Source organism: Rhinolophus ferrumequinum, chromosome 16 (genome assembly GCF_004115265.2).
Source record: "Rhinolophus ferrumequinum isolate MPI-CBG mRhiFer1 chromosome 16, mRhiFer1_v1.p, whole genome shotgun sequence".
NCBI lineage: Eukaryota > Metazoa > Chordata > Mammalia > Chiroptera > Rhinolophidae > Rhinolophus > Rhinolophus ferrumequinum.
The window spans coordinates 24,786,833-24,802,364 of NC_046299.1; the positions used below are offsets into that span (position 1 = coordinate 24,786,833).

Sequence of the window (15,532 nt, forward strand, 5' to 3'; positions counted from 1 at the left end):
GTACCCATTAAATAATATCTCCCCAGTCTCCCCTTCCCCCAGCCCTTGGTAACCTCTATTCTATTTTCTTTCTCTGTGAATTTGACTCTTCTAAGTACCACACTAAGAAGAATTGAATCATATAGTATTTGTTCTTTTGTGACTGGGCTTATTTCACTTAGCATAATGTCTTCAGGATTCATCCATGTGTCAGAATTTCATTCCTTTTTATGCTGTATAATATTCCATTGTACAGATATGCCACACTTTTTTAATCCATTTACCCATTGATGGACATTTGCATTGTGCCTTTAACTTTTCAAGTTTCCTTTCTTGCCACTTGCATAATTACAAAGCCGTTAGAATACCAAGGGGTGATATGATATGTGCCTCATTTGTGGCCCAGCATATGGTGGTAGAAAGACCCAAATTACATTAAGTAAACGCTTTGAAGAAGTTACCTCAAGTTCTTAAGTCTTTACCAAAGGCTGAAAGAATTCACCCTATCTTAGATGGTATCTGGAGAAAGTATTCTAAATAAACCAGAAAGCATTTTGTTGATCTGTAGCAGATCATGGGGCAGGGTGCATGTGGTTTTGACCTTGACACCTCAGCCAAAGCATAAATGAATTGAAACAATCCTGAAAAGGGGATTACTGGAAAGACCAAAGTTTCAGGAAGGCGGGAGTAATAGGCATGAGTACTAGGAGGGATGCTTAAGGGAAATCTTCTGAACTTAGAGTGATTTAGGACAAACAAAAGTATACAACAGGTAATAAAAATGTAGGGGTAGTTACCTTAAGAGATAGTTGAGGTTAAACTATCACTAGGCACTCATTAATATCTGTGGCGTGAATGGAGGAATGAGTTTAAATGAATCCAGACCCATAATGAATCTTTACTCACCGTGTATGAGTATTCTTCAACTTAAAGAGAGCTCCCCTCCCTATTGTCTCATTTGGTTCCGTCTGATAACAACCAAGTGAGTCTGACAGGGAAGGGATCACTCTCCTGACTGCACAGATCAGGAAACCAAGGCCCAGGAAAGTGATTTGTGGCATTACTTAAGAAACAGTGTTGGGCTTGGAGGCCAGAGTTCTCTGGGCTCTGCCACGTGGAGCTCTTACGCTTCTCTGTGACACCATGGTGTGGAGAATCAAGGAGCAGATCCCTAATCTTGAGTGTTTGATGTAGCACAGTGTAACCTCTCTCCCCACTGGGTGTCCCCAGAGACCACATCAGAGATGCTCAATAGATGGACCACAGTCCAACCATGTCCGTCACTTCTGCGTCTACACCACCTCTCTCTGGGGGCCTCAGCTGTAAGGGTTTGCTTATGGCTGCTGTTTAAGCTATGCAGCCATCCCTCCTTTCTCTCCGCTATAAAAATGCTGGGTTGGACTCTGAGGGTAACCATTACATTTAAGGTTATTGTCCGAGTCTAAAATACAATAATCCCCCCACCAACAAGTTAATGTTTTAAAATCAAGAGTTTTTTATAATCAACGTCAAAAGAAACTTTCCTGCCACCACTCCCCCCCGCCCCTTCTTCTGAATTGTTATTGAAGACGTGTAAATGTCATCTTTGAATTCAAGAAACCACTGAGCCCCTCAGAGCACGGGAGAGAGGAAATAAAACTGCCGGTAGGATTCTGGCTGGGCTTTCCCACTCACCGGGATGCCACCACCCTGTTGTTGGTGACATAGGTTCCTCACTGCTCACCCAAGTCCCGAGCCCAGGGTGAAGCCTTTATGCGTGAAATGGGCTCGCCATGAACTACACCAACATGTACACTTAAAAGCTCTACAACAGCAATCCCACTCCTAGGCGTGTACCCCGGAGAACTGAAAACACGTTCACACAAAAGCTTGTTCACAGATGTTCACAGCAGCATTATTCATAACAGCCAAAAAGTGGAAACAGCTTAAATGTCCATCCACCGATGAATGGATAAACAAAAGGTGGTATCTCCATACAATGGGATGTCCTTTAGCCTTAAAAGGGAAGGAAATTCTGATACATGGTTGAACACTACACGAAGTGAAAGTCAGTCACAAAAGACGACATATTGTGTGATTCCGTTTATATGAAATGCCCACAACAGGCAAATCCATAGGGACAGAAAGTAGATTAGTGGTTGCCAGGGCTGGAGGATGGGAGAACAGGAGTGACTGCTGATGGCGATGGGGTTTTTTTGTGGAGTGATAACTGAAAGTGATTGCTCTAAAAGTGAATGTTATAAAAGCGAACGTTCTACAAGTGATTGTGGTGATGGCTGCACAACTCTGTGGAAACACTAAAAATCACTGAATTGTACACTTTAAAATGATGAGGTTTATGGTATATGAATTGTATCTCAATAAAATTTTTTTCAAAACGGTAAGAGCTGTGTAAATAATTTTATAACTTATATCTCATTATAAATAATAATAAAAAGGAAGAAGGCTTTAGCAACTTCCTCTTGGACTCTGGAAAGCTGTTCAGGAAGCACCTCTTTGCCCAGAGGACAGGACACATTCCTGTGAAGCCAGAGTCTTTCAGCTTCCAAAGCTTCCAGTGGGGAGATCTGCAGGGAATGGAGAGAGCAGACATTATCTCACGGCATTTGCCATCCCTAGGTCTTTCCTAAGGAAGCACAACTAGTGACAAACAAATCTGTGCTAATATACCCGAAGGGCTGTCATGTGATACAGGGAGTGGGTTTCTGAGCGACTCCAGTGGACACAATCAATACCAGTGGATGAAGAGACAAGAAGGCACGGTCTCATCAGTAAGAAGAAAGACCCCTGAGAGATTAGAACTGTCCAAATTCGGTGTGAGGACCCTGTCTGGGCTGTGCTCAAGCAAGGCTGGAGAACCACTCTGGGCCCTTGTGTATGTGTGTTTTCTCCCAGCGGGGGACTGTATGATCCAGCTCTCAGGTCCTGAGTGTCTACATGAAGGATGAGGCTGGATTACAGGAAGGTTCAAGAGGGGGATGTTGCCAGAATCCGTGACAGAGGCATCAGAGTGAGGCAGCTCCCTCTCAGTTTGAACAGGTGGCTGTTTCTTAGCAGGTGGGCATTGAGATGAGGAAGGCATAGCTGTTAGCAGAGCCCGACTAAAGACTGACCCTGTTTGAGGGGAAAACTTGTTCAAATTCAAACTTTTGAGAGCTATCGGGAAGTTTCATGCAATGATTAAATGCAAGGGTTCTAGGTTCAGCCAGTCCTGGATTCAAATCCCAATCTAGTACTTAGTAGCTGTGCGACCTTGGGCAATGCATTAAGATCTCTGGGCCACCTTTTCCCTGATTAAAAACATTGGAACAGTAATAAGACCTGCCTCACAGAGTTGTTCTAAGGATTACATGAAATAAGGTGGATAAAGCGCTAGGCCTTAACATATATTAACAGTAACTGTTACGAACTGACCTAAACAAATTTAATTATGCACAAACTATTAGGTTCCTGCATAATTATTATGAGCTGTTGAGGGCTAGCTGTTCCCCCCACAGCTTCACAGTTTTTCAGATCAAACTCTGCCATATTTTGGACATTTATTAGATACACTTTTATCAGTAAGTAGACACAAAATCTGTTCTGAAAGCTGACCACAGCTCTGTCCTTTTAGGTGCTCTAACCAGGCCTTGCATGAAAAGTTTGCTCAAGAGAACTCCACAGTCTAGAAACTGGATTAGGTTAACCTTGAGGCTTTGAGTAAATCAAATTCTTTGACATGATGGCGGACACAAGACCATGTTCGAATACAGCCTCAGGTACCATTCAGAAAGGCAAAATGTACAAGGCTCAGAAGATTCTTTTTTCCTGTCATACAAAGGTGGGAAGTGACAGTAAACTATCTTAGCCTATATGCCTATCTTCCATACCACTGATTTTAATGATGAAACTCATTTCTAACTAGGTTTATTAACAAGCCACATTCCACTTCATGAAAAGCTCGTACACTTATTATACTAATTGTAATGCTCTGGGGATAATGGGAGATAACGATGGCCGAAACCCTCCGAGTTATAGTGAATTAGTGTTTGATTAAAAACACTAGGTGATCACTCCTGTCCTGTGTATTAAGCACAGTTTAAAAGAACACATACAGAGGGTGCCAAAACAATGTCATGCAGGGTCTCTGGTCCTGCTCCCCGCATAAGAACACAAGATATGGTGAGGCCAAAAAGGAACACCCACGGAGCCGTGGATAGGGGGTTCATACCACTATATTCTCGCTGGCGGCTGGGTTGGAGACTCAGGAAGGAAGCAGGAGCCACACGATCCGCAATCTGCCGTCCGCTTCTCTGCTAACCAACCAACCCCCTAGTGTAGCCACGGCAGTTATATTAGTGGCTAATGGCTAACTGGTAACAGCTGATGGCCACCCAGCCACAGTGGATGGCCATCTGATTACAGCTGATGGCCATCTAATAACCGAGCCAGCACCTTTCCACATGAGGCCAAGAGCCTAGAAACTGCTCTCTGGGACTCTATCCCCACAAATGTATACACATTTTAAGAAAGGAAAAAGCTGTATTAATATATACCGATAACAGAAGATGAATACAAGTCATGTTTGACTTCTGCAATTACAAGAGGTGCTCAAAGTAGTTACCATCGGCATCCAGACACTTCTGATTACGGGGAACTACTTACTGCTTGAGCAACATTGACCCAAGTGTTAACATCTCCTGTCACGCAGGGTGGCCTGCGGGGTCTCTGCTCCTGCTCCCCAAATAAGAACACAGGATGTGGCTAGGCCAAAAAGGAACACCCACGGAGCCATAGGTAGGGGAGTCATACCACTATAGTCTCACTGGAGGCTGGATTCACACGACGTGCGACCTGCTGTCCGCTTTTCTGCCAACTGACCGACTCTCTCCTCAACTCCACTCCCCAACGCAGCCGTGGCAGTTATATTGTGGCCAATGGCTCCATGGTTACAGCTGACAGCCAACTAGCCACAGCTGACGGCCATCGACTACCCGAGCCAGCACCTTTCCACGTGAGGCCGAGAGCCTGGAAACTGCTCTCCTGGCTCTGTCCCCACGTCTCCTAAAATGTGTATACATTATTTTGACAGCCCCGGTATTTACTATTACACTGCAAACCACACACATCTGAGAGCTGACCGCATTTCTCCAATGCCCTGCTACTTCTGAAATAGAGACTTGCTTGCTTTTAGTAGGAGCTAACCACCTGGATTCAGGAATACCTCTAGGAGCTAGTCTTTCCTTTAAATCCTTTAGTTCATTTGGGTTCTCACAACAACCCTTTGAGGGATGGACTATGACTCCCACTTCATCAGTGAGGAAACGGAGGTTCAAAGCCACAGAGCTGGAGGAAATGTGGCAGAAATCAAGTAAAGAAAAAAAGAAATGAGACTCTCCCTCATCTTAGGTGAGGAGCAAGAAAGAAACTAAGTATGGCCACTTCATCTCCTGCAGTTGAAAAAAACACACACACACAACCTTCCCGTAGTAAATAAGAATCTCGTCCTCTCACGTAACCCAGGGCCTCTCATTTACCTCCATCTGAGGGGCTGAGTGTTAATTTCAGACTTTCAATTGACTGCAGACAGATGCACTCTCTTCCCGCTGCCCAGCTGAGGACCTCTAGGATCTCTGCATGCTGCCCTGTCCACGCCAAGTCGCAGACCACCTCCATCTAGAATTACAGCAGACCAGGGCTAGGGTTACTGCACTTAGCACTGAAAGGCCGCCTCATTCCAGCCTTTTAGAGCCAGGCAGCTAATCACTCATCACTTGCCAGTTGGCTGGTGTATTTTAGGCTTGCTTTGTTTCTGCCAGGACTGAAAACAAGCAAAGCGTGAGGGGCCATCAGGAATGGAACAGGCTGAGCAGGGCTTGGAGGATATAAGTGACATGGGAATTTGGAGAATCAACATCCCCAGGGTGTTAGGGCTTGTGGACAGGTGTGAGGGTCTCCACAACTGACGTCATGCTTGTGACTAAGGGCCTCCATGCACTGTCCCCAGCCGGGATTACTGAGGGGCTACTCTGTGCAGGGCAACTTAAAATGGGAACTTCAACACAATCCCTGTCTTGATGGGGAGACTTACAGCAGGGAGATAAGACGGGTGTCCTCCTAATTTACTGCCCCCCCAACACTCTCAGTCAACCTGCTCCCCCTCTCCTCTTCCAGTCTCCATGAAAGATACTCCCATTCACCTTCTCACCGAGCCCAAGATCCAGGGGTCATCTTGGGGTCTCCCCTGTCCTCCACCTCTTACATCCGACAAACTGGCAGGTCCTACCAATGTTACCTCCTTTTCTTTCCCATTTCCATACCCTAGTTCAATATTTCATCGTTTCTCACTTTGATGATTGCAATCGTCTCCCTACTAGTCTCCGTGACTCCAGAGCCCCTTAACCTACCCGCTCCCCACTGTAGCCAAAGAGACCGCTCTGAAATGTGCATCTGACCATGTCATTTTCCTACTAGAAATACTTTGGCAGCTTCCTATGCCCAGAGAATAAAGTCTAAGCTCCCTGTTCATTTTGTCACTCTCAATAAATATTTGATGAACACTTTCTCTGTACTGGGTACTATGCCAGGAGCAAGTATACAGGTGTAAACAAAACAGAAACGGTCTTTGTCCTCAGGAAGTTTACAGACTAGGTGGAGGGAGGCAGGGGAGGGAGACAAACAAAACAAGCAAACAAAAAAACACATGATATCAAAATTGTGATAACAGGGCCGCCGGGTGGCTCAGTTGGTTAGCACATGAACTCTGAACAACACGGTTGCCGGTTCGATTCCCACATGGGCCAGTGAGCTGTGCTCTCCACAATTAGATTAAAGACTTGGAGCTGATGGGCCCTGGAGAAAAACACTCTTTCCCAATATTCCCCAACAAAAAAAATTTTTTTTAATTAAAAAAAAATTGTGATAACAGCCGCCAAGTAAAGGGAATGGGAGCTAGAATAGAGAATCACTGGGGGCACCATCCTGAGACAAGACATTCAGGAAAGGAGTCTCTGAGAACTTGGGAATGCATAGGGGGTAGCCCCATGAAGAGAGGGCAGAGCATAAAAGATGGGTGCCCTTAGGAGAAGAGGAGATTAGGACAAAGACATACACACATGGAGGGAAGACCGTGTGAAGGCACAGGGAGAAGAAGGCCATCTACAAGTCAAGGAAAGAAACCTCAGAAGAAACCAACTCCGATGGCACCTTGATCTTAGACTTCCAGCCTCCAGAACTGTGAGAAAACAAATTTCCGTTGTTTAAGCCACCAGTCTGTGATACTTTGTGATACAGCATAAGCAGACTCATACAAGTGGGATGTCCACTGCAGAGGCCATTGAAGAAGTCCTGCTGGGAGAAAGATGATGGTGGCTCATTCCAGAGGGGAGGAAAAGGAAATGGAGCAAACTGGATGGATTCCAGCTTAAAGTACAATCTGCAGAACTAGGTGATGGCTTAGAGGTGGAGTGAGGGAGGCAGAAGAATCAACAATGATCAACTCAGGCTGGCCTGAGCAGGGTGTCCCTGAGGTGGGGAAGGACTAGGGAGAAATGGGGGTGGGAAGAGAAGCAAGGCTCCTTCTTTGTCATAAGCTCCATCGAATTCCATGTTCTCAATGACAACAATGATAACATTGGCTGCCCCCCAAATACATCAATTAAATTAATAACCCAACATAAGTGTTTTTAAAAAATTAATAGACCTTATTTTTCAGAATATTTTTAGATTCATAGAAAAATTGAGCAGGAAGTACAGAGTTCCCATATACTCCTTTCTTCTGCACACAGTTTCTTCTGTTAATCCAATATGCATTTCAAAGCCAAAGGAAATTGTTCCTAGAGTCAAAACAAAACCTGTGCATGTGTCTCCCCCAACACAGAGAGATGGTTTTAATGTGCGAGACCTTCTTAGGGACACAACACTGAGTAAACTGGCCCCTAAGCTTTCTCTTAAAGCCCTCTCTCACCAACTTCCCACCTTTCCTTTTACAGAACTAGTTTTACTTTTCTTCCTGGAGCCTGGCTAACTCGTATTCATGCCTCAAAACTTGGCTTACATGTCACCTCGTCCCAGAAGCCCGTCCTGAGCCCTCCTGGTTGTGCAGCACCCTGCCCATCTCAAGGAAGGGAAATCTTCTTTACGAATGTGCTACCCCCCTGCCCCCGCCCCATGATACTATAACCAACTAAAGGGCAGGGACCTTGGCTTATTGTATCTGTTCCTTCCTCCTAGCACAGTGCTTGGCGATAGTAAATACTCCCTTAGATAGTTTTTTGGACTGAATAGAAAGTGGTGCCATGAAAAAGAGAGAGAGAGGAAGAAAGCGAAAGGGAAAAGTGCTCTGGGATTCAGGACTTAACAAAATCCAAGCCAGTCAGCAAGGCTGCCTGCTAATTGCAGATCACAGCAAACCCTGGGAAAAAGAATCATGCGGCTTACTGCAGAAGGTACTTAGAGGATGCAGAGGGGCAGACAGTAACGGCAGCAGCTGCTTGTGGTGAGCTGTTGTCTAACATGTCAGGGCTGGGTGTGTGCTGAGTGCTGAAAGGAAAACAGATCATCTTCTGTGTGCATGGCCCGTGTCTCTGACCCTTCCATTAGAGTGACCTATTGTGTGTGAATGTGACTTGGAAGCATCATCTATAGATTAGGGTTGAATCTGATTTTGTCCACTTGGTAAATGAGTGTTGTTTAAATGACCTTCTCCCGGGAGGTCATAATTCCATTTAAGTGGGAACTGGGTCTTATTAAGCTGTTTGAATTCTTGTAGTTCCTATAATGTCCTCACATTGTGGACCCCGTGCTACGTATTTGTTGTGTTCAACAAATCGTTTCTACTCAAGCTCTTGCCATGAACGGGCTGTGTGATTTTGGAGAAACCACAGAAATGTTCTATTTGTCTTCTCCAGAAAACTCCAGAGGAGAAAGTCTGGAAACAAAGCAGGGAGCTTGGAACAGAGGATCCACCTTCATCATTCCACGATCCTGCACCTTCCTTGCTGCTGGTATCCTGAAGATTTCCCCTTGATGCTAACCATATGAGTACCTTCTGCCGGTTTCCCTCCCCTCCCTAGTATTGCATAAACTCTGTGGGGCAGGGGGGGGACTTTTCTCTAATCAAAGATCACTAATGCGCAGAAAAAGGTACTATGGTTTCTATACAAAACAACAAAGCAATTTAACACTGTTGTTCTTTTCATGAGTGAATTGTGACGGGTTGAAGTTGTCTTATTTTTAAATATAAATAATAGAATAAACAATGCTATTAAATACTTTACATTCCATACTATAAGTCAATTAGTGGATAAAAGGAAAGTGAGGAAAGAAAGAAGGAAGGGAAACAGAGAAAGAGAGGAAGATAGAATGACAAGCAGAGGTTTCAAAAGAAGAGGCAGAGAGAAAGTGAGGCAGAAGAGGAGAGAAGAAGTAAAGATGGGGGAGGAGGAGAGGGGAGAGAAGAGGAGAGGAGGAAAAAAGGAGAGAAGAGGAGAGGAGAGGAGAGGAGAGGAGAGGAGAGGAGAGGAGAGGAGATGAAGAGGAGAAGGAAGTAGAAGAGCATCAGGGCAAAGAGAAGAAAACAGAGTCTCAAATGCCCTTGTTCGGCCCTGCTACTCACCAGGTGGCTGTCTTTCATCACAGGGTTATTTGTTCTCACCTTCCCTCAAAGTGTATGTCTCTAATTCCTCACTGTCCACAACTCAAGTCTTCAACTGTACTTTTAGTGATTTAAGAATTAAATCCATTATAGGAATTGCAGTCAGTTAAGGAAGGAATTCTTCTCTGGGCTGTAGGAGCAGTGACAAGAGCAATATTTGTCCCAGTGCCTGAGGAAATCAAGTAAACTCAGTCAGAGGGCTGGACTTTCCCTTCCCTGGACAGAAGCCAACCCACCTATTTATTACTGAATTTTTTCCCAAACAGTGATTGTTTTGGTGTCCTGTAAAGGTGGTCAGCATGTCCAGTTAGCATCATGTTATTCAGTGAGTAGAGAGAGGGATTAATAGATGCATGGGGCAACAAAACCTTGACATTTGATTGTGGGGGTTGTTCACTGAACAAGGGAGCCCAGCCTGAGAGACACCCATACCCACCCACCAATTCCAGCACCTGGAAAAGCCATGTCCACTTGGAGGAAGTGATGCCTTTTTCTAATTTTCCCAAAGGGGTCAAGAGTCCCACGTGACCCAGAGTCCATTCGGAGCAGGTTTGCTTATTGATCTGAAGGAAGGCTGCAAGGTTGTGGGCAGCTTTAGAGGCTCGATCTGCACATGTGATACACAGAGAGATTAAGAGACCTACTCAAGGGCATGTGACATAAGTAAATTTGGGAACTTAGCACAATGCCAGGCAGAGGTTTGTCGATGAACAAAGGACTGTGGAAGCTAAGAATAGACATCAGTTATAGAGACTTGGAGTCACATGCTTTTGCTGACTCTCTGAAGAGGAATTTGGGGCTGTTGCCAAGTCCCTCTCTTATCTGATTTTGGTCACTGTCAGGCATGGGTGGGTCTTCCTTAAAGGATTAGTAGGGATGGGGGATCCAGAGAATCCAGGTCCTTCCAGGGAAACCTGGGAGATGCCGGCACCTCTGAAGCCCGAGTCTATATGGCCTTGCATCCCTGGCCAACACCAGAGGGTGCTGACAGAGGCCCTCAGAAACGGCGCCCCAAAGAGCTGTGTGTCTCCCTGTCACCACTAGAGGGCACAACAGGGCACTGCTTCTCTGCTCTCCAGAGATGCTAAACTGATGGGAGCAGTGATAGAGCCAAGGTGTGGGACAGTTCTTACAGGAGGGACCTCACCAAGAGCAGTCATCCAGGAGAAAGTGGGCATTCAAGTGACGTGGCTGACAGTTGGTCAGCGTGTCTCCCAAAGTTTTCTGGTACAGCCACTATGGAAAACAGCATGGAGTTTCCTCCAAAAATTAAGAATAGAATTACCATACGACCCAGCAATCCCTCTTCTGGGGATCTACCCATAAAATTTGAAAACATTCACCCATAAAGATATATGTATTTCTATGTTCATTGCAGCATTATTCACAGTGGCCAAGAAATGGCAACAACCAAAGTGTCCTTTGATAGATGATTGGATAAAGAAGATATGGTACATGTATACAGTGGAATATTACTCAGCCATAAGAAAAGATGAAACACTGCCATTTGCAATACATGGTTCGATCTTGACATTATCATGCTAAGCGAAATAAGTCAGACAGAAAAAGGGGGGAACCATATGACTTCACTCATGTAGGATATAAAACTGAAAGCAACAAATGAACAAGACAAAGAAACAAAAACTCATAGACACAAACAACAGTTTAGTGGATACCGTGTTTCCCCAAAAATAAGACCGAGCTGGACAATCAGCTCTATAATATAAGTAAAAACTTATATAACATAGTATAATATAAGATCAGGTCTTATATTAATATTTACTCCAAAAGATGCATTAGAGCTGATTGTCTAGCTAGGTCTTATCTTCGGGGAAACAGGTTACCAGAGGGTAAGGGCGGAGAGGGGTGGTAGATGAGGGTAAAACGGATGGAAAGAGAACTAACTCTGGGTGGTGAACACAGAGTGCAATATACAGATGATATATTATAGAAATCTACAATTGAAACCTATGTAATTTTACTAACCAATGTTACCCAATACATTTAACAAAAACTTTTAAAAAGTTTTCTGGAGAAGGCAAATAGATCAGTTCAATACCCTGCTCTGATACTAGCTAAGTGATCTTAAGCAAGTTGTTTTACCTCTCTGAGCCCTCAGCTTACTCATCTGTAAAATGGAGCTACTAGGACTTGGGGCTGCAGAGTTATCATGAGCCTCCTAGAATGTACACTGCCTGGCACTTTAAGCAGCTGGGCTATAGTTTATGGTTATAAAAATCCTACTATGTTTCTGGACTCTGAAAGGGTAGTTGAGCCCTGAAGAGTGCCCCTGAAGAGCTTGGGCTATAGTTTATGGTTATAAAAATCCTACTATGTTTCTGGACTCTGAAAGGGTAGTTGAGCCCTGAAGAGTGCCCCTGAAGAGCTTCTGAATTGTAACTTCTTCTTTTTTTTTTTTTTTTTTTTTTTTTTTTTAAAGATTTTATTGGGTAAGGAGAACAGTGTGTATTTCCAGGACTTTTTTTTCCAAGTCAAGTTGTTGTCCTTTCAGTCTTAGCTGTAGAGGGCGCAACTCAGCTCCAGGTCCAGTTGCCATTGCTAGTTCCAGGGGGCAGAGCCCACAATCCCTTGCAGGACTCGAGGAGTTGAACCGGCAACCTTGTGGTTGAGAGCCCACTGGCCCATGTGGGAATCGAACCGGCAGCCTTCAGAGTTAGGAGCATGGAGCTCTAACCGCCTGAGCCACCTGGCCGGCCCCTGAATTGTAACTTCTTGGGGGAGGTTGTGTTCCTCCCAAATAGTCACTGTTACTAAAGTGTGTATGCTCAGAACCTCAGAGGTATTTTTTGTTTACATTCCAAGAGCACTGTGTACAACATTAAACATGAGTTGGGGGCATTCGGAGTGCAGAGCTGGGAGAGGGGATGTGGGAAAGGAAACTTGCCAGAGAGGAAGAAGGGATGGGGATAGGTGTAAGGACAGGACATTGAAAAGGAGGAGTTAGTGAAATACAGTGGGGGAGGACAGAGCATAGGATGGGATGTCACAAAGCCACTAAGCGGAAGGTGACCTGCGGACAGACATTCTCCTCTCTGGGCACATTTTCTCATCCTTACCATGGGGAGGTTGGCCTGATCCCCTTCTAGCTCTGACATTCTCTCCTTCCACATGGGGAAGCAGGAAAAGAATCCCAAAGGAAGTGGAGATGTAGGACAACGCTAACATGTGTTCCAAGTCATATTTCCAGTTGTTCATTCCTTTGTCACACGTACATCAAACATCCAGCACGTTCTGGCCACTGTAGGAAGGTGCTGGAAAAAAAAACAAAACACTGGACAGACAACTGTTCCTTGTCCTTAAGAAGCCAAGCACCTAATGGGCAATGTGGGTGCCTCTCTTTGTACACGTGCAGTCGGAGAAGGCAGGAAGACGTTGTGAAGGATTAAACAGGAAGAGGAGAAGGAAGTCTGGGTCTGACTTTCTTAGCAAATCCCTCAAGTTTCTGCTGACTGTTTGCTGCACCCATGTCCACTATCATCAACCAGGCAATCCATTTTGACAATGTTTAGAACATTCATAATTTTAAGAATAATATGCTTATAATGTTTGTGTTGTACTTTATACTTTTCTTAGCATTTTCTCCTAAATGATTTCATTTATATCTATTTCTGTAGGCAATGCAAAAGCAGCATAAAACATGATCCTTACCCTCAGGGAGCTTATTTTCTAATTGAGGATGGAGATAATGAGACAATCAATAAAAATACTTGGATCAAGGCCTAAATTTTGCAGGCGAGGCCATGTCCATCTACATTAAGAGAATGTGACATGCCATTGCTGGGAGCTGTGGTAGCTGGAAAAGACTTCATAATTGGGACAGTAAGGAGACAATGAGGAGGTGGCCAGTTAGCTCAGTTGGTTAGAGCCTGGTTCTAATAACACCAAGGTTGCCAGTTCGATGCCCACATGGGCCACTGTGAGCTGCGCCCTCCTTAAAAAAAAAAAAAAAGAAAGAAAGGATTTAAAAACACAATGAGACATTTCATCAATGAGGGTTCACTAGTGGTCTTTAGAGTATATTTCACACACAGTGAAGAGCCAAAGTATGGTTGAGGTAGGTATCTTTGATTTAGAGGCATTTGGAGAAAACGAGGATGGGGTTTATCAGTGATCTGCCACATCCAAGGTGACAAGGTAGGAGGCCATTATAGTAAAGTGCTTAGATGTTAGCATCAGACAGACCTTGATTTGAATCCTGGAGTCTTTGAAACTTTAAGTCTGTCACTTAAAAACTGGGTGTTTATATTCTCAAATTTTGATTTCTTAACCCGTAAAATGGAGCTCATGGCATTTACTGTTCAGGCTGGTTCCGGTATCAAACAGGTCAGGAGAAGCAGAGCCCAGTGCCTGAAACGTCTTAGGTGTTCGTCGATGTCAGTTCTTTCAGTCCTTCTGTTCTAAGCAAAGAGAGACTCTCAGGGAAATAATTTGTTCACTGACTGGTTCCAACCAAATGGAAGAGGAAAAGGAAAGGTGATGCCATTGGCAAAAGTTGAGATGTGAGTAGTTTGGGGGAATGGTGATGAACTTTACGTGACAAGGCGACAGGTACAAGTAGAATTATCCCCAAGGCATCTGAAAATATGACATTAAAGGGAGACCTAGGCAATCTGTAGCTTCAGGGCCTCTTAGTCTAAAAGTGATAATTGACACTGTGTGTGCAATGACAAGCTTTAGAAAAGTCACAGAGACTTGGAGGGTTGTATTAAGTGGGGCTGGAGAAAGAAGAGGACTAACTACCCTTTGAGAAAGAAAATGATCAGGGTAGTACAGGGTGTCCAAACCACAATAAGATTTCCCAGAAAAAAAAGTCATGATGCCAAACACTCAAGAGAGGTAATAAGGCACAAGTCTGAAGAAAAGCCTTTTAATCTCAAAGAATGAGTCTCAGATAATTAGGGGAAGTGGCAGGACTTTAACTCCTCAGGAGTGCTGGAGAAGGGAACCTGGCTGGCATCAGGCAAAGAGTAGAAACAGCTGACCGCAAACTTTGGGAGTAACTTTGAACTGGGCGTCAATATTCACCTCTTGGAAGGTAAGCATCATTCAGACTGAGGGAAAGAGAAGTAGCTGGTGAAGACAAGTGTTCAGAAATCTGACTCCCCAAAAGGGAAGGAAAGTTATTTGAGGAAGGGGCACCTGTGAGTGCTAAGAGAAGATAATATGGAGAGATAGCTACATGTTTGAGGGTGAAAGGAAGAAAGATAGAGAATTTTAAATTGTAGGGTGGGGGGACCTCAGAACTCAAAATAAGAAGCATTGTTTTGAGAAGTAGAAAAGAAATTATATCTAGAGTTTTAGGGGAAGTGTTATTTTTAGAGAGAATGGGCACTTATTCCTCTGAAGACTACGGAATAAAAACATAAATTGAGGAGAATGGGGCCCAAAGGGAGAGTCTCCTGGTGGAGCGCCTCAGCCTTCTCAGAAGAGTACAGGAACGTAGGAGTGTTTAAAGGCTTAGGAAGAGGGGACCTCCTGTGGGGTATACACCAGAACAGCCCAGGTACAGAAGAAATGGCTGAGCTAGAGAACACCCACTGAAGAATGACCAGGAGGCTGACAGTCAAAGAAACTGAGGCTCTTTCACCTGGAGAAGGGAAGGTATGCAGGGATTCAAAGGCTGGCTTCAAATTTTTGAAGAACTGATGTGCAGAGGGAGTAGACACCTGTGGGAATGGGAGGAGCAGCTGATGGAAGTTGCAGGAGGCAGATTCCATATGAACATAAGGCAGAACTTTCTCACACTCACAGAGCGGAGCGGTGAGTGGCTCTCCCATGGGTAGTGTCCCGGAGCTATGGGACAGTTACCTGCCTGGGATGCTGCAGACAGGAGTCAGTCTCAGAACAGAGTTAGACTTTGGTCATTTCTAAGGCCCTTTCCACCAGCACAGCTGAACT

The 15,532-nt window shown here is 44.6% G+C and overlaps 1 long non-coding RNA gene across 2 annotated transcripts in view; it reads right to left on the minus strand.

Annotated features, from left to right (window-relative positions):
- LOC117035890 (uncharacterized) overlaps nt 1–12,802 on the minus strand; it is a 61,798-nt gene extending 48,996 nt beyond the window's left edge. The window contains exons 1-3 of one of the 2 annotated variants that reach the window (XR_004425282.1): nt 12,691–12,802; nt 10,066–10,220; nt 9,575–9,743 (exon numbers count right to left, since the gene is read on the minus strand). This is a non-coding gene — a long non-coding RNA (uncharacterized LOC117035890). Of the gene's footprint in view, nt 1–9,574; nt 9,774–10,065; nt 10,221–12,690 lie in introns of those variants that run through there. The other variant, XR_004425281.1, reaches the window with a different exon arrangement.
- Between the last annotated feature and the right edge of the window lie 2,730 nt (nt 12,803–15,532).